General features: G+C 38.4%; 2 long non-coding RNA genes across 5 annotated transcripts; one reads left to right on the plus strand and one right to left on the minus strand.

The window, feature by feature from the left end:
- The first annotated feature begins 2,895 nt into the window (after nucleotides 1-2,895).
- LOC136117618 (uncharacterized) lies at nucleotides 2,896-4,819 on the plus strand. The gene is made up of 3 exons (XR_010655135.2): nucleotides 2,896-3,558; nucleotides 4,085-4,186; nucleotides 4,383-4,819. It is a non-coding gene; the product is annotated as an uncharacterized lncRNA (long non-coding RNA).
- Nucleotides 4,820-4,842: 23 nt separating this feature from the next.
- Nucleotides 4,843-13,643, minus strand: LOC136117617 (uncharacterized). Of its 4 annotated transcripts, none has more exons than XR_011605750.1 (4): nucleotides 7,704-7,844; nucleotides 6,748-7,145; nucleotides 5,703-6,691; nucleotides 4,843-5,592 (listed from the first exon to the last, which is right to left on the minus strand). It is a non-coding gene; the product is annotated as an uncharacterized lncRNA (long non-coding RNA). The 4 variants fall into 4 exon arrangements; XR_011605751.1 differs by lacking the exon at nucleotides 4,843-5,592 and having other exon boundaries at nucleotides 6,317-6,691; nucleotides 6,748-6,892; nucleotides 6,960-7,145; XR_010655132.2 differs by lacking the exons at nucleotides 4,843-5,592; nucleotides 7,704-7,844 and adding an exon at nucleotides 13,522-13,643 and having other exon boundaries at nucleotides 6,317-6,691.
- Nucleotides 13,644-20,921: the final 7,278 nt, after the last annotated feature.

Genomic DNA, 20,921 nt, shown 5'->3' on the forward strand with positions numbered 1-20,921 from the left:
CGGACAGACGGACAGACGGACAGACGGACATGGCTAGATCGACTCGGCTAGTGATCCTGATCAAGAATATATATACTTTATGGGGTCGGAAACGCTTCCTTCTGCCTGTTACATACTTTCCGACGAATCTAGTATACCCTTTTACTCTACGAGTAACGGGTATAATAATAATAATAACACAATAAATAAGTACAATCACTAAATAATAAGTAATAAGACCGACTAGCTCATCTGAGACTGGGTTGAAGTAGTAGGTCGAAGCCACACGTAAATGGGCGCCTAAGAGAAAAAAAGGAGAAGATGAATAAATAGAAGAATGGCCGTACGAAGATTTCTTTTGCGAAGTCATTCCGTGCGTAGCCACATCGATCACTTCGAGCCTGTTACGTACGCCCTCCCAATACAAAGATTAACAACTGTCTTAAGTTGAGGGTAGGGGCCCTAATGTCTAACCACACTCCGATCGATAAGGGCAAAACAGCAAAAACAATTCGACAGCTCACGGGTGTCGCATGGCCAGAACAACGACCACAATCGGCCTGCTCGTAACCGTACTTCAGTAAGGTGGCAAAGTGCACCAGTCGGCCGTTGACTCCTAAAACAGGGGAAATAGAGAAACAGTACCCCTAGGTGGGAACACCCAGTTAACTCATCCAATATGGGGGAGCTAGCGAAAGCTCTAGTCCGGTATAAAAGACCCCAGCCAAATAGAGAAGTCAGACAGAAATTGTTCTGATCTCCCCCTGACAGTGGTCTAGAAGTACAACTACCACCACCACAGACCATGACTGGAAGAAGGCTGGTGTCCAGAAGGATGTCTTTAACGTTTCCCTAGGATCAACTTCACTCAAGAGAAAGTCCTGATTACTGGTTCTGCGATCGACCACATTCTAGAGGAAGTCAACCTGCAAAAAAATCCTGAAGGACGAAAAGAACTAGTGAACCAAGGGCATGGCCTAAGGACCCCAAGATGGGCAGCAAAACTTCCAAAGTGGCCGGCAGCACCGCCAATGTGATTAAAACCGTAGAGATCGTTGACCACAAGGACGATATTCAAGATGTCAACAGGGCCATGAAGCTCATCGTTGGACTACTCCTAGTCCTAGTGATCCTTAAGGTGGTTAAGATGTACAAGCGCTCTGTTCAGAGACGCCGCGACCAACATCACGCCCTGGAGAAAGTCGTGATCCACATCGGAGCATAAGCCGAGAAGTTGCGGTGAAGTGAAACAACAAAAAGACAATAAAAACCAATAAAAGGCAAATAAACTGCATTCTAAGTTAACAAAGAGTAAATCGCCAAAAACAATTATAAACAATTTGCGAGTACTTGCATTTCTGAATGCAAGTGTAAACAGAACCATCAAATACATACGTGAACAAGAAATTGGAGCTGCACCGACCAGCCCCAGCTCGAACATTGGAACTGACGTGCGCCGCAGTGGAACTCTCATACGATGCATGCATACATACATATCTATATTGCGATAGTGTTATTTTTTTTTGTGTAACGTAATTTTTGTGTTTTGTTTTTGTAAACCGCCATCAAGTCTTGCTCGTATATATATATATAAAACAATTATAAAATCTCCCAAAGTCCAGGATCCGGAGCGTCGAGATCTCATCGCCCAGGTTTAAAAGGAGGGTAAGTTCGTCGGAACACGGTTCCTTTCTTATAAATGCATATATATATATATCCGTGCACCATGATTACCTCAGAAGCTTTAGCAAAAACAATAGACACTGATCCCCAATTTAACGTAAGAGTTCTATACTTGTTATCAAAAGCGACCCTACCATTAACAGTGAATGAATTGGAGTACTTATATATTGAGACCTTCCGTCTAGATTTTTCTCCACTTGCCCACTGTAATAAGACCGAAAAGGCTATCATTATCTCTACCGTTCCAATGGTCATTGTCCTCTCCCGTCTAGATAAGAATTTATTTTTGGGCAATGTTAATACTTTCATAGTTAAGACAAAGAATTAAACTGTTAGGAATTCATGTAATAATATATAATATCCATATATAATAATTGTTTCATATATATAATCATTTAGATATACTTTTCTTTTTTTACACATTTTTCTACATTTTTTATGCATAATAATTAAATGTTAATTTTTCAGCGGCGAGTATCAGCCTTGTAATTGTATGTACAATTGCAAGAGCCCTCTGAGCGACGTTTGTAGTCGTGAACAGTCAGCATTTTGCTGATGTGTGCACCTTCACAGGTGGTAAAGTCGATACTCTCCGCTAATACAATAATTGTCAATTAATTTAATCCATATATGAATTAGCCAATATTATGTTACTCAACCCCAGCACACGCCGACATAAATATTATTTAATAAATGTATAATGTAAAAAAGTATTCGAAACCATGGTGTGCTAGAGCTTCATTAAGGGGGTGTGCTGACGCGAGAAGTGGAGTAGGTCAAGAACAATGACATAACTTTTGACGGACAACCTTGACAATAGGGGATCGTATTGCGCGGCCCGCGACGATCCATTGGCACACGAATGTGGGAAGGGGAGGGAATATGGCCAAAACACAGCCCGATCGTATTGCGATCAAGCGACAGCTGAGCTTGTTGGGCAGTGTGGACTGATGACTGACGAACTTTATGAGTAATATTATTTTCCAGGCACTTTTAGTATTTATTCACGTTATGTTGGAAAGGAGAGAGGCTTACCAAGATGTTTTGAGAAACAATTTCGATTCATGTTGAAAGATATTATGAACGTATAATAATATCATTCACTTTAACTATTATGTTGTAAAAATAAAACATTTCTTTTTTTCATCTTATGTAGGTATAATAAGTGTATCCTTAACTACAAAAGCTAGCCTTACACCCCATAACTATAGTTATTACCCTGCAGTTCCACAATTGAGTTAAGCGCCCAATCATCACGAAGCCGACTGCGACGTCGGCAGAGAAGCCAGCGACGCCGGCAGAGCTGAGCGCAACGGCGGCAAAGCGACGCACTCTAAGTCAGGTCCGCAAAGAGAACGCACAAAAAGTAATTTTGGGCTCTTCCTCTCTCGCCATGTCTCAGACGGAAAAGTGCGTGTGAAGGGAAGGAGGCCCAGCAACTAAAATATATAGACTTTTGTGCACCCTTGCCTTTTGAATAATGCGACATTTGTTCGTAAATGATAAAACAACCATTTAAAATAATAGGTTTCTGTTTTAAAATATTTGTATTTCTTAAAAAAAATGTATAGGTTTATTAATGTTATTTAATAATATGTGAAGTTTTAAGAATATATTTTTATAAACCGATTTGCATAGTCGGATATGTCTATAAATACCCTGCTTTTATGTGCAAGATGCATAGACCAAACGGGACATGCCAAAAAAACAGAACAACAACGGATTAGCGGAACCTTTGTTGTTGTTGCTTGTTTCTTTTCTGGAAGGCACGCGTCTTTTTTAGTCTTTTTCACTTGCGTTTACTTACGAGTATGTGAAGGAGTTAGAATTGCACGCAATTTCGTAGTTAAATAAAATAAACCAGTGGTTTAAAAGTGATACCTATACGATTCCCAGGTAAGTCTGTCGCAGACCATTATTTATTTAATCAGTGAGAGTAAAAACAAGTTAATGTATATTAAAAAAATGGAAAATACAAGATTCCCAAAAAAACACGTGGCGGAAAAAAAATAGCTGTGAAAAATTTTAATTTTTGACGTGAAAAACAACAAATGATGCATATAAATAAACAAATGAATGAATCTGTGAAAAAATTTGAAAATCTTATTGAGTGCTAAGTTCCTTGGGACCAAAAATAAGAGATGTTTGTTTTTATAACTTATGATTTTTTGTATTAATAACATTAAAGCACAATTTTTATTTTTGTGTAAGTAAACAAACATAAAAATCTCAAACATCTCTAATTTTCCGTTCCTGGAAAAGTGGTATTTTTTCCGCATCTGCAAAATAAATAAATGATTTAATAAATAATAAAAAAAATACATAAATAATTTTTTACAACAAAATAAAATAAATCAAGTGACCGAAAACAAAAGTTTGCTAATTTCTTCTCGATATTTTTTGCATTTTCTTATATTTTTAGACAAGGCTGAAGGTAAATCTATAAAAAAAATGGAAGGCTAAATCGTTCCATCTTAAGCATATTATCCGAGGAACTTGTTCTGTCCCACAACTTACTTATTAAGTAAGTTTTTATTGAGGCTGAAAGTAACTATTGTTTGTAAGTTTAATTTTTAAAAGAATTCTGGGATTTTTACATTGAATGCCAAAGATAATATTTCTTTTATTATAAATAATAATACAAATAACGATTACTTTCGGTCACTCGTTTTTATTCTCGTCTTGTTTTATTTTTAAAACTAATTTTTTTCTAATACTAGATGCAATCGCCCTGGTGCATCCCTCGGAGCCTCCCGAAAAGGCGCTGCAGAAGGCAATGCGGTGCGTTAAAAACTCGAGTTGTACCAAAAAAAAGGCAACGCCGGCACCAGATGCTGAGGAGGAGGTGCCAGCGACCCCGATAACACCGGAAACCCCCGAGTTCAAATTTTAAAATAAACAAATAAAAATAAAAATTACAACTGAAATTTTTTTTGCTGCTAAGCGCTCAACGTGCGCTGAAAGTGCGCTTTTTCGCTGCTTGAATGAGCGCTCAACGTGTGCTGAATGTGTGCTTTTACCGCTGCTCAATCGAGCGCTCAACATGTGCTGAATGTGTGCTTTTTCCGCTGCTCAATCGAGCGCTCAATATGTGCTGAACGTGTGCTTTTTCTGCTGCTCAAAAAAGCGCTCAAAAGGGTGCTCAAAAAAGCGCTCAATGCGTGCTATTTTTTGAGCACTGATGAACCCTAGGACATGCCTATGTTAATTTAAGCACTTAGTTCCATACAAATTGTCGCTCATTGAGCGCTCAGTGATGAGCTTTTTGCAGTGATTGAGTGCTCAATAAGCGCTGAATGGTACTGCAGGGTACGTAATTGCGTGCAATTCTAACTCCTTCACATACTCGTAAGTAAACGCAAGTGAAAAAGACTAAAAAAGACGCGTGCCTTCCAGAAAAGAAACAAGCAACAACAACAAAGGTTCCGCTAATCCGTTGTTGTTCTGTTTTTTTGGCATGTCCCGTTTGGTCTATGCATCTTGCACATAAAAGCAGGGTATTTATAGACATATCCGACTATGCAAATCGGTTTATAAAAATATATTCTTAAAACTTCACATATTATTAAATAACATTAATAAACCTATACATTTTTTTTAAGAAATACAAATATTTTAAAACAGAAACCTATTATTTTAAATGGTTGTTTTATCATTTACGATCAAATGTCGCATTATTCAAAGGGCAAGGGTGCACAAAAGTCTATATATTTTAGTGGCTGGGCCTCCTTCCCTTCACACGCACTTTTCCGTCTGAGACATGGCGAGAGAGGGAGAGCCCAAAATTACTTTTTGTGCGTTCTCTTTGCGGACCCGACTGAGAGCGCGTCGCTTTGCCGCCGTTGCGCTCAGCTCTGCCGGCGTCACTGGCTTCTCTGCCGACGTCGCAGTCGGCTTCGTGATGATTGGGCGCTTAACTCAATTGTGGAACTGCAGGGTAGCGTTAGGAAGAGTTAAAACCAAAATAAGTAAATGTGCTGACTGCATTGGCGGGTCTGTGTGCCGTTGAGTCGGTGAAACGGCGAGCTAGTGAGACATACAATATGTTGATTAGCAATTCTCATCTGCAGTGGGTGCTACTGAGCGCCTGGTACTGTTCCCAACTTGGCTACTGCTTGATTTGCTGGGTGCTGGTCATGCTGAGCACCTTTGGGTACGAACAGCTTCCTTTCTTGTTTCTTGTTTAGCTATTTCTCCGTTATACATTTTGCCAACATGGTTTTAAAATGTGCCGTTCATAATTTTAAGGCATACCCTCAAGTAACTGCACACAATTTTATTTTTGGAAATAGAGCCTCCTTTACAACGCTCGCCAATTTTTTCATATTCCCCATTGTCCCTTAGGAAGTCGTGGCCTCCTCATCTTGCTGTCCCGCTCTCTGGCATATGGAAATAGCTAAGTGTGAGGCTAACAAAATACCACTTGTACTATTTATAGGGTGTTTTTAAAAAGGCGTTTAATTTAAAGCCTAGTACTCAGATCGGCTAAGAGTTTTACTAGTCGAAAAATCTTATTCTTTGTAGTGTGACCGAAGTTTTCAAAGTTCACCCGCAATGCATGTAGCATGGTCTTACTGTCAAGCAGTTGGGTTTGAAATTTAAATTTAAAAAGGAGGAGTCTGCTGGTACACAAAGAAATTAAAATAAAAATAAATGGAACGTTCAACGAATGTTCTTATTTATGTAAATTAGTAGTTTAAAGCTTCCTTTTCGTCCCACGGATGCTTCGCCATCTTTCCCGCTCCACCGCAGTCCAACTCCGAGTCTCAATGGGCATATTGGACCTTGAGGAAGTGGGAGCCGGATTGGGAACGGGGTTGATCCACTGATGCTGCAGGAAGTCGCCCAGCATCCTGGCAGTGGCTGGCTATGGCTTCTCCAACTGTTCCTTAGCGGGCGCCCTATTTTCCTCCTCCCTATAGAAGCCATCGGGTCCTCCAGCTCTGCTTAATCTGCCAAGTAGCTGGTGGTGGTGTTGTCCGGAGTCCTAATGGAGAGGTCGTCGGAGATCGTATAACTGGTGGTTCTGCTAAAAAGATACTTCTATTAGTACAACGCGACCAAATTCTTTTGGACAGATCTTACTTTCTTTGCGAGGACGCGCCCGGCAGGATGTCCATGTAGAGATCGAAGTCCCACTCGGCATGTTCCTTCCCACTGGGATTCTCTAGTGGATCTCCTCCAGCACTTCAACTATTCTGCGAATTTGCCCCTTTTGTGGAATTGCTTCCTGTCGGTGAAATCCCGCCATAAAGGGCATAAGCTTGGATTTGGCGTCCTATTTCATCTGCTCTGACCTTCTGGATTCGATTTTGGGGTTTTCCTTCCATTTTTAGTTTTTAGTTTCCACATCGCCTTTGCACGAACACCTCCAAAGATTAAATTTCCTATTCTTTGGGCCGCGGCTAACGGCGTTCATCGAAAATTCACTCGCAAAATCTGGTATTTTTTTTGGTATTTCCTTAGCTCATCTGAGTACCGCGCTGAAAAACAGACCCGACGAAAAGCGTTAGTCGCGTATTTGCCTCTCGCTCACTCCTATGGTTAGCTCGCGGTTTTTGTCGATCTGAGTACTAGGCTTAACAAAGAAATTCGAATAATTCTAATCAAGGTGTAATAAAATAAAAAAAGACTTGGGTGCGTTCATACGGACAGACGGACATTGCTAGATCGACTCGGCTAGTGATTCTGATATATATATATATATCGGAAACGCTTCTTTCTACCTGTTACATACTTTCTGACGAATCTAGTATACCCTTTTACTTTACGAGTAACGCGTATGCAAATTTTTAATTAAATGTGTTTGTCTCGTCAATACCTATCGATAGACCCAAAAAAAGTGTGCCACACCCACTCTAACGCCCATAACGCTTACATCTGTCTGCCGCCCACATAACCATATATTGAAATTGCGTGTAGTTGGCGCATTACAATCTCGCTTTGCTGCTCGCAAATCTCCATCTCCCTTTGGTCCCTTTAGCTGAGTAACGGGTATCTGATAGTCGATGCACTCGAATATAGCGTTCTTCCTTGCTTACTGTAATCTGGCTGAAGTAATTTGACCACTGCTTCTCGATTCTCTTTCAGCTCGTTAAAAAGCTTGTAAGGCTGATTCGTTAAACTGTTTTGAAATTTGTGTAGACAACTTTTGCTAATGGCTTAGAAATTTTTGCATAGTTGTGGACAAATTTTCTGTAATACCCCGTTAGGGCTAGAAAATTTCTGAGTTCTCTTATATTTTCCGTTCCGATCCGTTTTAACAACATAATAGAAACGATGTTACCAAGACAAGCCGTTTCTAATTTAACGAATTTAGATTTTTCGAGTGAAATTTTCATATTTGCTCTCTGGCATTCGTAAAAATTCAAATTTTTCATTATTAAAAAGTAAATTATATTTTTTTGAATATCTGAATATTTAATTAACATTTGGTGGAATCCTGATTCCCAATCGATTGTTAAGAAGTATTAAGCCTTTCCCAAAATAGCTTATATTACAGACGTGTCTTGTATCAGGTATCTATCCGGTATAGTGTTCTCGTTTAGTTTTTTGTAAGCTGTTACCAGTCTTCGTTTAGGACTGCCATCTTCATTTTGATCTTATTTTTGTACGACTAACACTGGTGAATTACAACGACTTCTGCTTGGTCTTATAATATTTTCCATTAGCATTCTATTGACCTGTCATTGCCGGTATTTATTTCACATCGAGTATCGGTTCGAAATGGAATTTTAAATTTGTTTTTGAGTGTTCCTCTTCGACTTTGTCAATTATTTTCTTTTCCGTAACTTTTTTTTTCGATTAGTACCAGACATTTAATATTATTAATTTTATTTCTCTTGAACTCTTTGGTTTCAATTTTTTTTACTTTTTTATTGACTGATAAATCCACATCCTAAACAATTATCCTTTTTAGTTGACGAAAACAATTTAATTTTTTTGTTGACGGATATTTCTACGTCGGCGTATTAACGATTTTTGATCCCAAGCTTTTCTCGCTATTTTCCACAAATATCGCATCTGTGTATTCGCAACTTTTCTCATCACAATATTTTTTTTATAACCATTTCTTTTAAGGGAAGGGTATTATTAACTTCAATTAAACTTATATTGTATTTTCTTTATTATCAAAGTATATTAACTTTTCTGTCTTTTCTTTATATTCCAAAATTGCCTTTTCTTTATTTATTATAGCTCCTATTTTTCTTAATGGATTATTATTATTGTTGAACGTTGATGCACTAAGAGCAGTACAAACAAGTGGCCCAAACGACACCAAGCACGTGCTTGTTACGCGCGGTCCAATTTTTATTTCGGGCAAATATGGTTCGTGAGGAAGGTACATAGAACAAATAAAGGCAGGACAAAACATAGATCAACAAGATTAAAGCAAATGAGCTAAGATTTTAGTTTTTAGTACAGGGATAGAAGTTGAGGAACAAATTAAATGATATAGGTTGTTATAATTATTAGAATGAACGCGAAAGGGCTCATGCTGACTAAAATTAGATGAACATCGTGGCAAGTTGATAGGATAGTAGTTTCGCATTAGTCTTACAGGAACATTGCAACCAAGCATAGTTCTACGGCTTACTAGACTAGGCAAATTAATTAATAGCAATCTACTCGAGTAAGAAGGCAACCTTACGTTTTGATCCCAGTTCAAACCACGTACGGCAAAAAGAAGAAATTGTTTCTGTACGGACTCTATACGGTCAATGTGCACATGATACTGAGGACTCCAAACGGAAGAACAGTATTCTTAATTAGGACGGACAAGAAAGGTAAATAATAATTTGGTAGTGTATGGATCATCAAATTCTTTAGACCAAAGCTTTATAAACCCAAGAACACTCATAGCTTTATTTACAGTAGAGGTTATGTGGGAGTCAAATTTAAGTTTAGGATCTAGGAGAACACCTAAATCGTTTACTGAGTATATTCGGTCCAGGGACATGTTCTGAAGAGAGTAACTCATGAACGTTGGCGTACCCCTATAAAAAGTCATAACGTTGCATCAGCGTGCGACCAATCGAAAGGTATTGCAAAAACTAAGAAGATTGCTTACCAAGACTTTCAAAAAATAGATTTGTTTGGGAGAAAAAGCGGTGAATGTGTAAAAGTAAAAATTTAGAAAATTGGAGCTGCTGGACACGGTGGGATAAAAGCCCCCGGCTGTTTAGCTAGTTTTATTCTTACTGAGAATACGCGTAGAATTGTTAAAATCCAATGTTCCGTTCAAAAGTAATTCAAAAAACAAGATTTTCTTATTCTTCCCAAAATGAAAATGTTTGTCCCTTTGTTTGTGGGTTTGTATGCACCCCATCTTAGTTTTACGGGTTTGGAAACCCTATGGGTGTATAAAGTAGCTTGAAATAGGAAACGTTTGTTCTACGACTTTTGGAAAAACCCGCTAGTTTAGCGGAAAAAAAAAAAAAAATCACATTTAAAATGCTTATAGTAGCTAAACAACTAATGAAACAGAAACGTGCTATATATCTCTGAAAAGATAATTTAATTTGCCAAATACTGTTCATATAGTAAAATTGTCTGAATATAATACATTTAGAGTTAGATAAAAAGTTATTTTTTAAAACCACTTTTTGTCTATTTTCTCAAAATTGAGTCGAACGATTTCTTTTTAAATTTATATCATATAGCCCTTGAGATTCTTTTTACCCTAAAAATTACCGTTTGGAAGATATTAAGCGATAAAAAGTGCAACTCGTTTCAGCTCCGTATCCTCCACATTCGATAAAATAATTTTTGTTAAAGGCGCGTTCGCCACTACTTTTTACCTCGTTAAGAGGTGTTTTTGTTTGATTTAAGATAGTTTAAATTCAAAAGATTGTACTGACACCATTCCTGGACTCTATTAATGTCTGACTGCAAGCAGAAACCAGACTCAATATTGTTATATGAAAAACAAAGCTTAACATCATCAGCATACATTAGTACACGAGAGTGAGTTACGTTAGAGGAAAGATCAGTTATAAACAGAGTGCCCTGAGGCACTCCAGATGCCACGTTGATCATCTTGGAAACAGCGTTTTTGAACAAAACCCTCTGAGATCTACCATTCAAATAACTTGAAATCCAAGTTATCAGATAATTCGGAAGCCCGAGCTGATCTAATTTGAATAAAAGAAGAAGAACGCTATAGTCGAGTACCTCGACTATTAGATACCCGTTACTCAAAGGGAAATGGAGATATGCAAGCAGCAAAGCGAGATTAAAATGCGCCACCTACCGGCGGTAGACAGATTTAAGCGTTATGGGCGTTAGAGTGAGCGTGGCAAAATTATTTTTGGATCAATCGATAGGTATTGACGACACCAATACATTTCAGTTAAAATTTTTTATCTAGCATGCAAATTGTGGGCGTCACAGGTTTTCGCGGTTTGTGGGCGTTTAAGTGGGCGTGGCAGTCTACTGAAACAAACTTGCGCTGCGTAAGAAGCTCAGGAATCTGTACGCCAAATCTCAATAGCCTAGCTCTCATAGTTTCCGAGATCTCAGCGTTCATCCGGACAGACAGACGGACAGACGGTCAGACGGACAGACGGACATGGCTAGATCGACTCGGCTAGTGATCCTGATCAAGAATATATGTACTTTATGGGGTCGGAAACGCTTCCTTCTGCCTGTTACATACTTTCCGACGAATCTAGTATACCCTTTTACTCTACGAGTAACGGGTATAAAAATACAATTTGCCCTGTTTAAGTGATTAGGGTACCTAGAATTAGACCAAGAAACTGAACTATAAGTAGATTGGAAGAATTCAGCAAATAAATCTGCAATTTCGGGATCCGTGATGCCTCAATAGAGTTTAATCGTACAGATGATGGCAATGCTGAAGACTTTCGCTTAGCATTGACAAAGTTATAAAACTGCCTTGGATCCTTTGAAAATTCAAATTTACTTCGGTTAAAATAAATGGTAGCAATGACTGTTAAGTACATTAAAATTAGTACGAACCACCACATATCTTGAAAAATCGGATGGCCTACCCGACTTTTTGTACTTGTTATAGAAGTTTGTTTTTAGGTTTCTAAGTCTTTGCAACTGATTGGTAAACCAAGGTGGCCTGTCTAACTTAGGACGAAAACTAGCAGGAACACATTCACAGAAAAAAGAGTTTAGGACACTATAAAATAGTTCCGTCGCACTTTCAATATCCAAGCAATTATATAAATTTGTAAAGTTATATTGTGAAATCAAGTTGTTGAGTTTACTAAAATCACATTTACGAAAGCATCTACTTTTAGTTGGAGAAAGTGGAGGAGAGAGGGTATCAACGCAGGGAAGACAAATTGTAAGTTCTAATGGGGGATGATACCGGTCTTCAGGCACAACTAGTGGGTCAATTCTAGATACCGTGACTTCAGACGGATCTAAAACAAATACAAGATCTAATTGTCTGTTTAGTGAATTACGTATAAAGCTAACTTGCTGTAAAGATAATTCTAACAGACCGTCAACGAAGTCATGGTCAGATAAAGGGGTAGAGACAAGTGAGTCAGTGGAAAGGGACCAAGAAATGTCAGGGAGATTGAAATCACCCAAAACAATTAAAATATCCCTTTCGGAAAGATGAGATAAAACAGTTTTTATTGCAGACAAATGTTGTTCATAAATTGTTAAGTCGGATCCAGGTGAAATATATGAACAAGTTACATAAATAGAAAAAGATTTCAAAGAAACTTTAACACCTACGAATTCTATGTCATTGGGATTAAGAACGTATATTCTCTCCGATCTTAAAGCGGAGGTAACGGCAACCAGCACCCCACCCCCTTTACGAGGAGAGCGATCAATTCTATACGTATTAAAATTTTTGGACAGAACTTCAGAGTCTGATATCTCCGGTTTCAGCCAAGTCTCAGTAAAGGCCAGAATGTCTTCAGAAAAGGCAGAGGAGTCAGCATAAAGCTTAGGTAGCTTCATATTAAGTCCCCTAACATTTTGATAGGCCAAAAATAAACTGCTCAGTTTTTTGGCGCAGGTACTGTCGTGGAAGGCCTATTATTAGTTCTCCGCCTGTTTGGAACAAATTCTTTAATGACCAATTCATCATTAAGCCAAAAACTTTTAGAATTTAGTACATTAAATACTTCCGGAGGAGCAGATATTTTAAATGAAGATATCCTACGAACATATGGAAATTTAAACTCCTCCACTGTGATGTTCTGGGATGGGAATTCCTGTTGTATAAATTCAAAAACATCTGCAAATGTGGTTTCAGGTGTTAAACGAGACACAAATAATTGCTTCCTATATGGAACAACCGAAAGGATCTTTCTTCCACCACCAGCAATCTGAACATCGTTCGTCTGATTATCGAGACTAGGGACTCCTATAGAGCTAACTTCACCTGTAGGCACAGAAAGCTGCGTAGGGTTTGACCCCTTAGGCTGACTAGCAGAGCTTTTGGTACCTATGGGTACTGCTGTCAGTGAAGCTTTAGGTCCCCCAGACCCCGTAGATGCCGACATAGCTGCCGTTACCGATCGGGTAAAAATACTTGAAGCTAAGTTGGGATTTGGAACTGATGCCTTTACTTGAACAGATTTTGAAGGAGCGGACAATTAGCAGGTTAGATTCCAATCCTTTTATTTCATGAAACACATATCTTGTTTCAAATAAATTTATATAGTAGTAATATTTAATAATGGAATACTCATTAACTGTATATACTTTTTTTATATATTGATCATTAATTTTCATTTTCATAAATTTAATAACAGTGGCTTCCGTGTCTATTAAAATATTTCACTCCTTTTTAGTTTTCAGTCTACTTTTTTTAAATAAGGCATTCCCCTGTAGGGGTCTGATATTATTTAACCTTGTTACCTTGCTAGCGCAGAGCCATGGATTGTTGGTAACAACATCTGTGGTTTATCAACCCCCTATACAAGCAATTGCGTACCAAGGGTAAGGGTGAACCCAGGGCTTGCATTCTTACTAAATCACACATTAACGCATTTATAATTCTACAGTTTAGTGAAGCCGACCTCACCATGGTCAGGCTGGAGCTAAACACACATCACATCATAGCATCATTTTATCTGGCTCACGACCACGTCGGGCCAATACCAAACACCATAACATAACAGCTCATACACGCACACTCATCTAAGGAACTTTTCCTTGGATGGGACTTTATGACTATCTCCTTTAATCAAATCTACTTATTTGCAATAAAGGTAATGACCCAACTCTCATCACAAGAAATAGGAGGGAATTCCTAGACATTACCCTTACATCTGAAACCCTGCTCAATCAACTTGAAGCGTGGAAAGTGGGGATTGTACACTCATTCTCAGACCACCGGTACATAAAATTTACAAAAACTCTAGAATACCCTCCCGCCGCGAATATTTTAAATCTAAGACTAACTAACTGGTGTTACTACACAAAACTCCTCACAAGAAACTTACACACATCACCGACGCACGTTAGCAAAATCTCCAGCAACCATTGGCTACCTAAAAACGAATGCTGTCACCTGGACGGAAAATAGCCAGGAAACCCTTGAACTCCTGCTAGACACCCATTTCCCTAAGAATATCGAAACAGTGGAGGACCTCTACATAGAGGAGAGCCTTGACGCATTTCAGTTTCTGCAGCTTTCATCCAACCTACGCATTGAGTTGGTTTACCGGTGAATGGTAATGATTTTATCACTTCAAGAATTGCTTCACATTTTATAGTTGGGTCAATTTCTTGAATTTTATAGTCCTCCATTGCGTTTGCATCTCTAATTTAGCAAAACTATTTCTTAAATTTTGCAGATTGTTTTTTTTAATTTAATTCAGAAAATATCTTTCTGATTTGTGTAAAGACTTAATTTTATTTTAAATAAAATTATATATTATTTCTTTCGATACTCTTCGTTTGGGTCATCGTTTTGGATATTGTTTCAGTGTTGTTGGCTTCCTTCCTTCTTTGAGTTTCTTTTAAATTGTTTTCTTTTGTTATGGGCATAGAGTAATTAACTATATAGAGGCGCCAATTGCTCTGCCGCTCTCTTTAGATAATGAGGATATGATGCCACCTAGGCGAAAAAAGCTTATTTCCCCTCTTTTTCAAAGTTCGAACTTGTAATTCATTCTTACCTCATTCTGCACCGCTCTTGGTCCCCTTATTTGTTTTTGTTTTTAATCGAAATCCCTATTGCTGTTGCTTCGCACCTAAGTTAGCTTCAAACTTGGCCTTGAATTAGCTCTTAGCAGAGGTTGGACAGAGGTTCGGGCAGAGCAATTGGCGACTCTATATAGATTCTTACTCTATGTTATGGGTTGTATTCTGGGTTTAACAAATTTGATTATTTTGTGCGTTTCGAATTTATTTTGTTTTTATTGTGTTCTTGATGTTACGCTTGTGAGTTAGTTCTTCGGTCCACCTTTTAATCAACTTAATATTTTTAAATGGATTATTTAATTAATTGTTTATCTTTTAAATTTAAAACGATCACTGTCAATTTGTGACGTGTCGTTGGTGTATGTTTTAATTTTTCCACTTAAAACTTTAAGTTGTTGGCCGTGCAGTTCCATTTAAAAATGTAAAAAATTTATTTTTAAATTGTTTTTTTTTTTAGCTTTTGATGACGCAGCCCCATGTTGGTCGGCACTTAATTTTATAAATAGTAGTTGACTTAAAAAAAACATTTTTTATTTTTGACTTATTGGACTTTATATTGGACTATAAGACACTTTAACTTTCTATTCTAAAATCTTCTTCAATTCTAAAATCTTATCCAACAAACCTCGGCCAGAATCTTTTCTTTATCAAGCTTCTAGAACTTTAATTTTTGTTTAAAGTAAAAGATTATTCTGAAACTGTCGCATCCCGGTATAAATTGAACCTATGCTGACCGCTTCAATTGGATTGAAAATTACAACGCAACATGATTTGAACCTAGAACGCCAAAAATTGGGCTTCGAACGTGCGAGTTTGGGCTTCGAACAAAAGCTTGTGCTTACATTACGATTGGTTTATTTATACTAGCAGGACAGCCAAGCGCGGCCCTCGAAGTTAATGGCAAAGGCAAAGGCAGAATTTTAAACAAAGGCAAGTAAATATCGATGAGATTGAATTTCAAAAGTTGTTTATTATTTCCCCAAGTAGAACTCTTTCCCGGGTTGAATAACTTGCGTGTGTTAGTGTGTGTGTAGGTATTGTGTGTGTGTACAATGTAAATATATGATTTTACAGCTGACGGGGGAAATGAGATTTGTTCCGAATTCTTTATAGTACCCGCTGATATCCTTTTGCCAAAAATATGTAGTTTGCAAGTCTTAAACAGCTTTAACACATTTCCTTCAAAGGGCAAAACTAGTTTCAAAAATTCAAATTAATTTTGTTATTTTGAAATGAAAATTGCATTCCTATGCTTAAGCAAATACATATAAATGATTAAATAATAGATTCACGGCTCACACCTTTCCGCTGCATTATCTTAAAAATTAAATATAGGAACGCATAAAAAAATTGACAGTGACTCCTGCTGCTAAATTTTAATTGCTACAATAAGCGACCACAATCTGTGTTAATTTATTAATTTTTTCTCTGCCATTTCTTTGTTATAAATTTTGCCAAAGTGTTATTTTTTTCTGAGAGTAAAATGCTATCAGTCTCTCTATTCCATCCGCATTCTTTTGGAGCACTGCGCCGATTCCCACATGTCTAGCGTCGCTTTGCACGAAGAATCATCGATGTCGACGATGTTAACCTTTATTGTCCTGATTAGGTCGTGATCGTATATATAGATGTCCAACTGGGCTCGGAGTCTCCTTATAGCCTGCAGATACTCGTTCGCGAAGTTCTCTTTCCCACTTAAAAACCTAACGTATCGTTTGACAACGTTGCAAAGCGTTCTTCAAGTTAAGCCAATATCTCAAACCTCTGGTGCGTACGTGCATCCAAAACCACTCCTTGGCCTGCCCATCCAGAAAGGAATAAAAATATCGAAGAACCTCTACCCCGAATATAAACTTACCAATTGGCAATCAACTAGGTCCGCCATCGAACGATACACCCCATTTCTTGGAATGACTCATCTCGGGTCTGTAATCTATATGCCCGCCACTTGGACTTCCTTCCGGTCTTCCAGAAGCTGAACTCCTGGCCTAAACGAAAGCGGTGGTTGATGATGCCACCCCGCACTTGCCCTTTGTTACTCTTTCCAGAGTGTGCCCTGGATTCTGAATTGTCGGTTCGTTCGATGGTCTATGGCCGGCCTTAGAACGAGTAATTGGCGTAGTAGTTATTTCGTAGCCGCGGTTAAAAAAAAAAAAACGGTTTTCTAATTTTTCCATTAAATGAGTGCCTGTTTTTTTCGCCTAACATATCTTTTCTTAAAGTTTCTGTTTTTCTCTGTCCAATGTTTTACTTATTGTTTTTATTCCTAATCCATTCTTGTTTATTTTCCTTGGAAGTAGCTTATCATCATCTTTGGCCGAACGGCATGTGCGTTACTTCCAGCAACATTTTCCACAAGGACCGCGACGGCCGGATGTTGTAAGCTACCGATCCTCATCTCCTATCTGCCCTTTTCTGACTTTTTGCTGTCTTTATAGTATTTTATGAACTTCTTCTCAAATTGTATCAGGTAGACGGAAGCCTCTTCGACCCCATAAGGTATATAAGTGACGTATACGCAAATACCCTGGATACCAAACCCAACATACAACCTGTATATCCCGAGATACCCATTATTACAATTGTCAATAACATAAGTCCAGAGCCTACTATCGCAGTTATTAAAATCCATCCGACATAAACATTTAACCCCTCAGACACAAATCGTTCCCACGCCTTCGATCGACGGTACCAGTAGTATAAACTCTTCTCACGCCCTTATCGACGACGGCAGACATAAACAATAATCAAACTCTTAAAAAAAGGGTCCAGCCTGAGAACCCATTCGTCAGCATAAAAGCTTTGGCCAATCCGAATTAATTAAACAAAAGATGCAGCCTAGAAACCGTTTCATCGAGCCACAGATTTGACCAATCAAAATTCTTATTCAAAGTCCACTTTCACTTCTCGCGTCGCAGTCACCGTTAAGAACCATTGTTATAAGAATAATGCATTTTGTAAAATCAGTTTAAGATTGGGAATCAAACTTGAAAGAACTTAACCAATAAAAACTCCGCTATATATTAAAACAAAAATCGCTTTTTTTAATATATATGAGTAGATCTGGGAAACTATTGCTACTCTAACGACCACTGAAACCCGTATAGCGCCCACATTTTTAATATTTAATTTAAAATTTAAACGAGAGTTTGTTTCTATCATGACCTAACAACATGCCAACAAATTTTAAAATCGGACCGATCATTAAAAAGTTAAACCCAAATAATATTCAATACTATGCAATTCAATCGAGATTGCACACAACATGCAGCAAGAAACTGTTTACACTAATACGCCACCAAGCCGCTAGAGGCGCTATACGACTAATAGTTGGCGCTGTAGGCCAACTGGCCAAGAAGAAGATACGTGGCGCTATAGGCTCGGTGTGTTGGTGAAAAAAACAGAGGTACTTAAGGCGTATGTTTATCTTTCTCACACTCCCTTAAGCTAAGTAACGCGTATCTAATAGTCGAGGTCATTGACTATTTCGTTTTTTCTTGTATTTTCTTCAAAATCCCTTCGATTATTATTTCTGATAGCAATTATGTTTTTTAAGTAATAAAATCTGAAATAGAACTTCTGTTCTTTTGTTTGGTTGCAGCACCAAATTGACCGCAAAACGCTGGAAAAATCAAGGAATCCCATTTTTCTTGCAGCTCTAAAGCCTAGTACTAATATCGGCTAAGAGCTTCACTAGTAAAAAAAAATATTATTTCATTTTTATCACCCGCAATGCATGTGACATGGTCTTACTGTCAAGCAATAGGTTTGATGACAAACGGAAAACAAATCAATTGGAGCAATTTAAAAAGAAGAGTCTGCTGGTGCACTAAGAAATTTAAAAAAAGATACAGATACCCCTTACTCAGATTAAGGCACCAAAGGGAAATGGAGATATGCAAGCAGCAAAGCGAGATTGAAGTGCGACACCTACCTGCTATCTCAAAATATGGTTATGTGGGCGGCAGACAGATTTAAGCGTTACGTCCGTTAGAGGTTTGAGCGGTTTGTGGGCGTTAGAGTGGACCAATACATTACAGTTACAAACTTTTTTCTAGCATAAAAACTGTAGGCACCACAGTTTTGGACGGTTTGTGGGCGTTAGCGTGGGCGTGGCACCCTACTGAAACAAACTTGCGTTGCGCAAGAAGCTCAGGAATCTAAATACCAAATCCCAACTTTCTGGCTTTTGTATTTTCCAAGATCTCAGCGTTCATACGGACGGACGGACAGACAGACATGGCTAGATCGACTCGGCTAGTGATCCTGATCAAGAATATAAGTTAACACAGTTAGGGAGTAACTTATAAGTCGGTACAAATCTTGTGCGGTTCTCGGGTCACCCTAGTGATTTTATGTGCAGACTCAGCAAAGACGCCTTTAGGGGCCGTGCCTGGTTCTTGGCATGGTGAGTTATGCACTTTCTGATAGTTTTAGCATTTTTCTATGACAAGCGGACGGCATGCCGGCCACGTTTAGTCAAGGTACAGCTTATAAGTTTTAGTTCTCATTTGTCATTCAATGAATAAAGAGCTTGTGCTCCATTTGATTTAACTCCGGCAAACCGTCGTTAGCTTCTTATCACTTCAAACTGCCTGAGTCTCTAGGCCAGCAGGTTAAGAAGGGCAGTAACCCTTCCATCCTAAACTACCTAAATCAACATTTGGGGATCACCGGCCAACCGGCCACCAACACCAATTGGAATATCGTCGATTAGACACCACGTCATCACGAACCAAAATTATAGACAAAAAATATGAACCTATTAATGCAGCTTCATATTAAAAAAAAAGATAAAAAAAACCAACAAACACATACACAGTGAAAGAAATAAATAGAACGTTATATAAACGGACGAAAATATTGTATTCAAATATTGTTTTTGTGGATAAAAAAATATTTGCCTTACTGCCTTCGAGTAATAAAAAATGTTGTTTGGTTATATTGGACACCAAACACCCGGCTATTAATATTAAATACATATATTAATATAAACAAAAAAATATATATATATAAAATCCCAAACCCAAATTAATTTCAGCTGAGTCAAATATTCGGCCATATAGTATTAGTGTCTAATGTTGACCATAGAGTAGCCTTATGAGCTTTCAGGGTCCATATAGAGAGGTTAAACGCGAAATTGAAAGTGAAAGTGAAGAAGAGTGGGACCAAGTGCCCCAAGGGTATCAACCATTACAGGTACAGGAAGAAGACATAGGCATTATGAATGCAGCCAGCATAGAAGCTTTGGTTCAGGCCGCATTGGCTCAACAGGAACAAAAGCTTAGAGCCAAGTTTCAAAATCAAATTAGTGCAGTTAACCAACAGCTAAAGAGTCTGCGCGTAGAGGCGCAAGAAGTTGAAACATATCAAAGAACAGGAGTAAATCCAATACCAGTGTCGTGCGACATCCATTACACATAGTAAAGTCGATTCCAGACTTTACCGGGATACAGGATGAATACGTGACGTGGATGCAGTCCGCCACAGACGTCTATGAGTTATTTAAACCATATAATGGCAGTAGCGCGCATTACCAGGCCGTTACAATTATAAGAAATAAGATTAGGGGACCAGCACGAGCGCTGCTGGTATCGTACAATACAGTGCTTAATGCCATTTCGGCTAGATTAGACTGCTCTGACGCAGATAAAACGTCCTTGCGCCTTTTATGCAGTACTACGATGAGGTTGAACGAAAGTTAACCCTTGTGACAAACAAAATCGTCATGACACATGACACAGAAAGAGCCACACTGCTCAATACTGAGGTCAGGGGTGACGCCCTGCATGTATTTATTTCGGGTCTAAAGAAGTCCTTAAGGGCGGTCGTATTTCCAGCACAGCCCAGAGATATGCCAGCAGCACTGGCACTAGCTAGGCAGGCAGAGGCCAGTATTGAACGATGTACATTCGCGGCCGCACATGCCAAGGCTGTCGAGCAGAGAAATCAGAGTACTGACTTCCACAAGGGCCAACAGCGAGTACCCGGAAACAAGGGAAATATTTAGGAAACGATCGCGGCCAGGAAAAAAATTCCCATTTTTTCAAAAAACAAAATAAAAATCAAAATAATGATTATTGGCGCAGACATGACAACTGGACAGATCG

This window comes from Drosophila suzukii, unplaced genomic scaffold, assembly GCF_043229965.1.
Source record: "Drosophila suzukii unplaced genomic scaffold, CBGP_Dsuzu_IsoJpt1.0 scf_4, whole genome shotgun sequence".
Taxonomy (NCBI): Eukaryota; Metazoa; Arthropoda; class Insecta; order Diptera; family Drosophilidae; genus Drosophila; species Drosophila suzukii.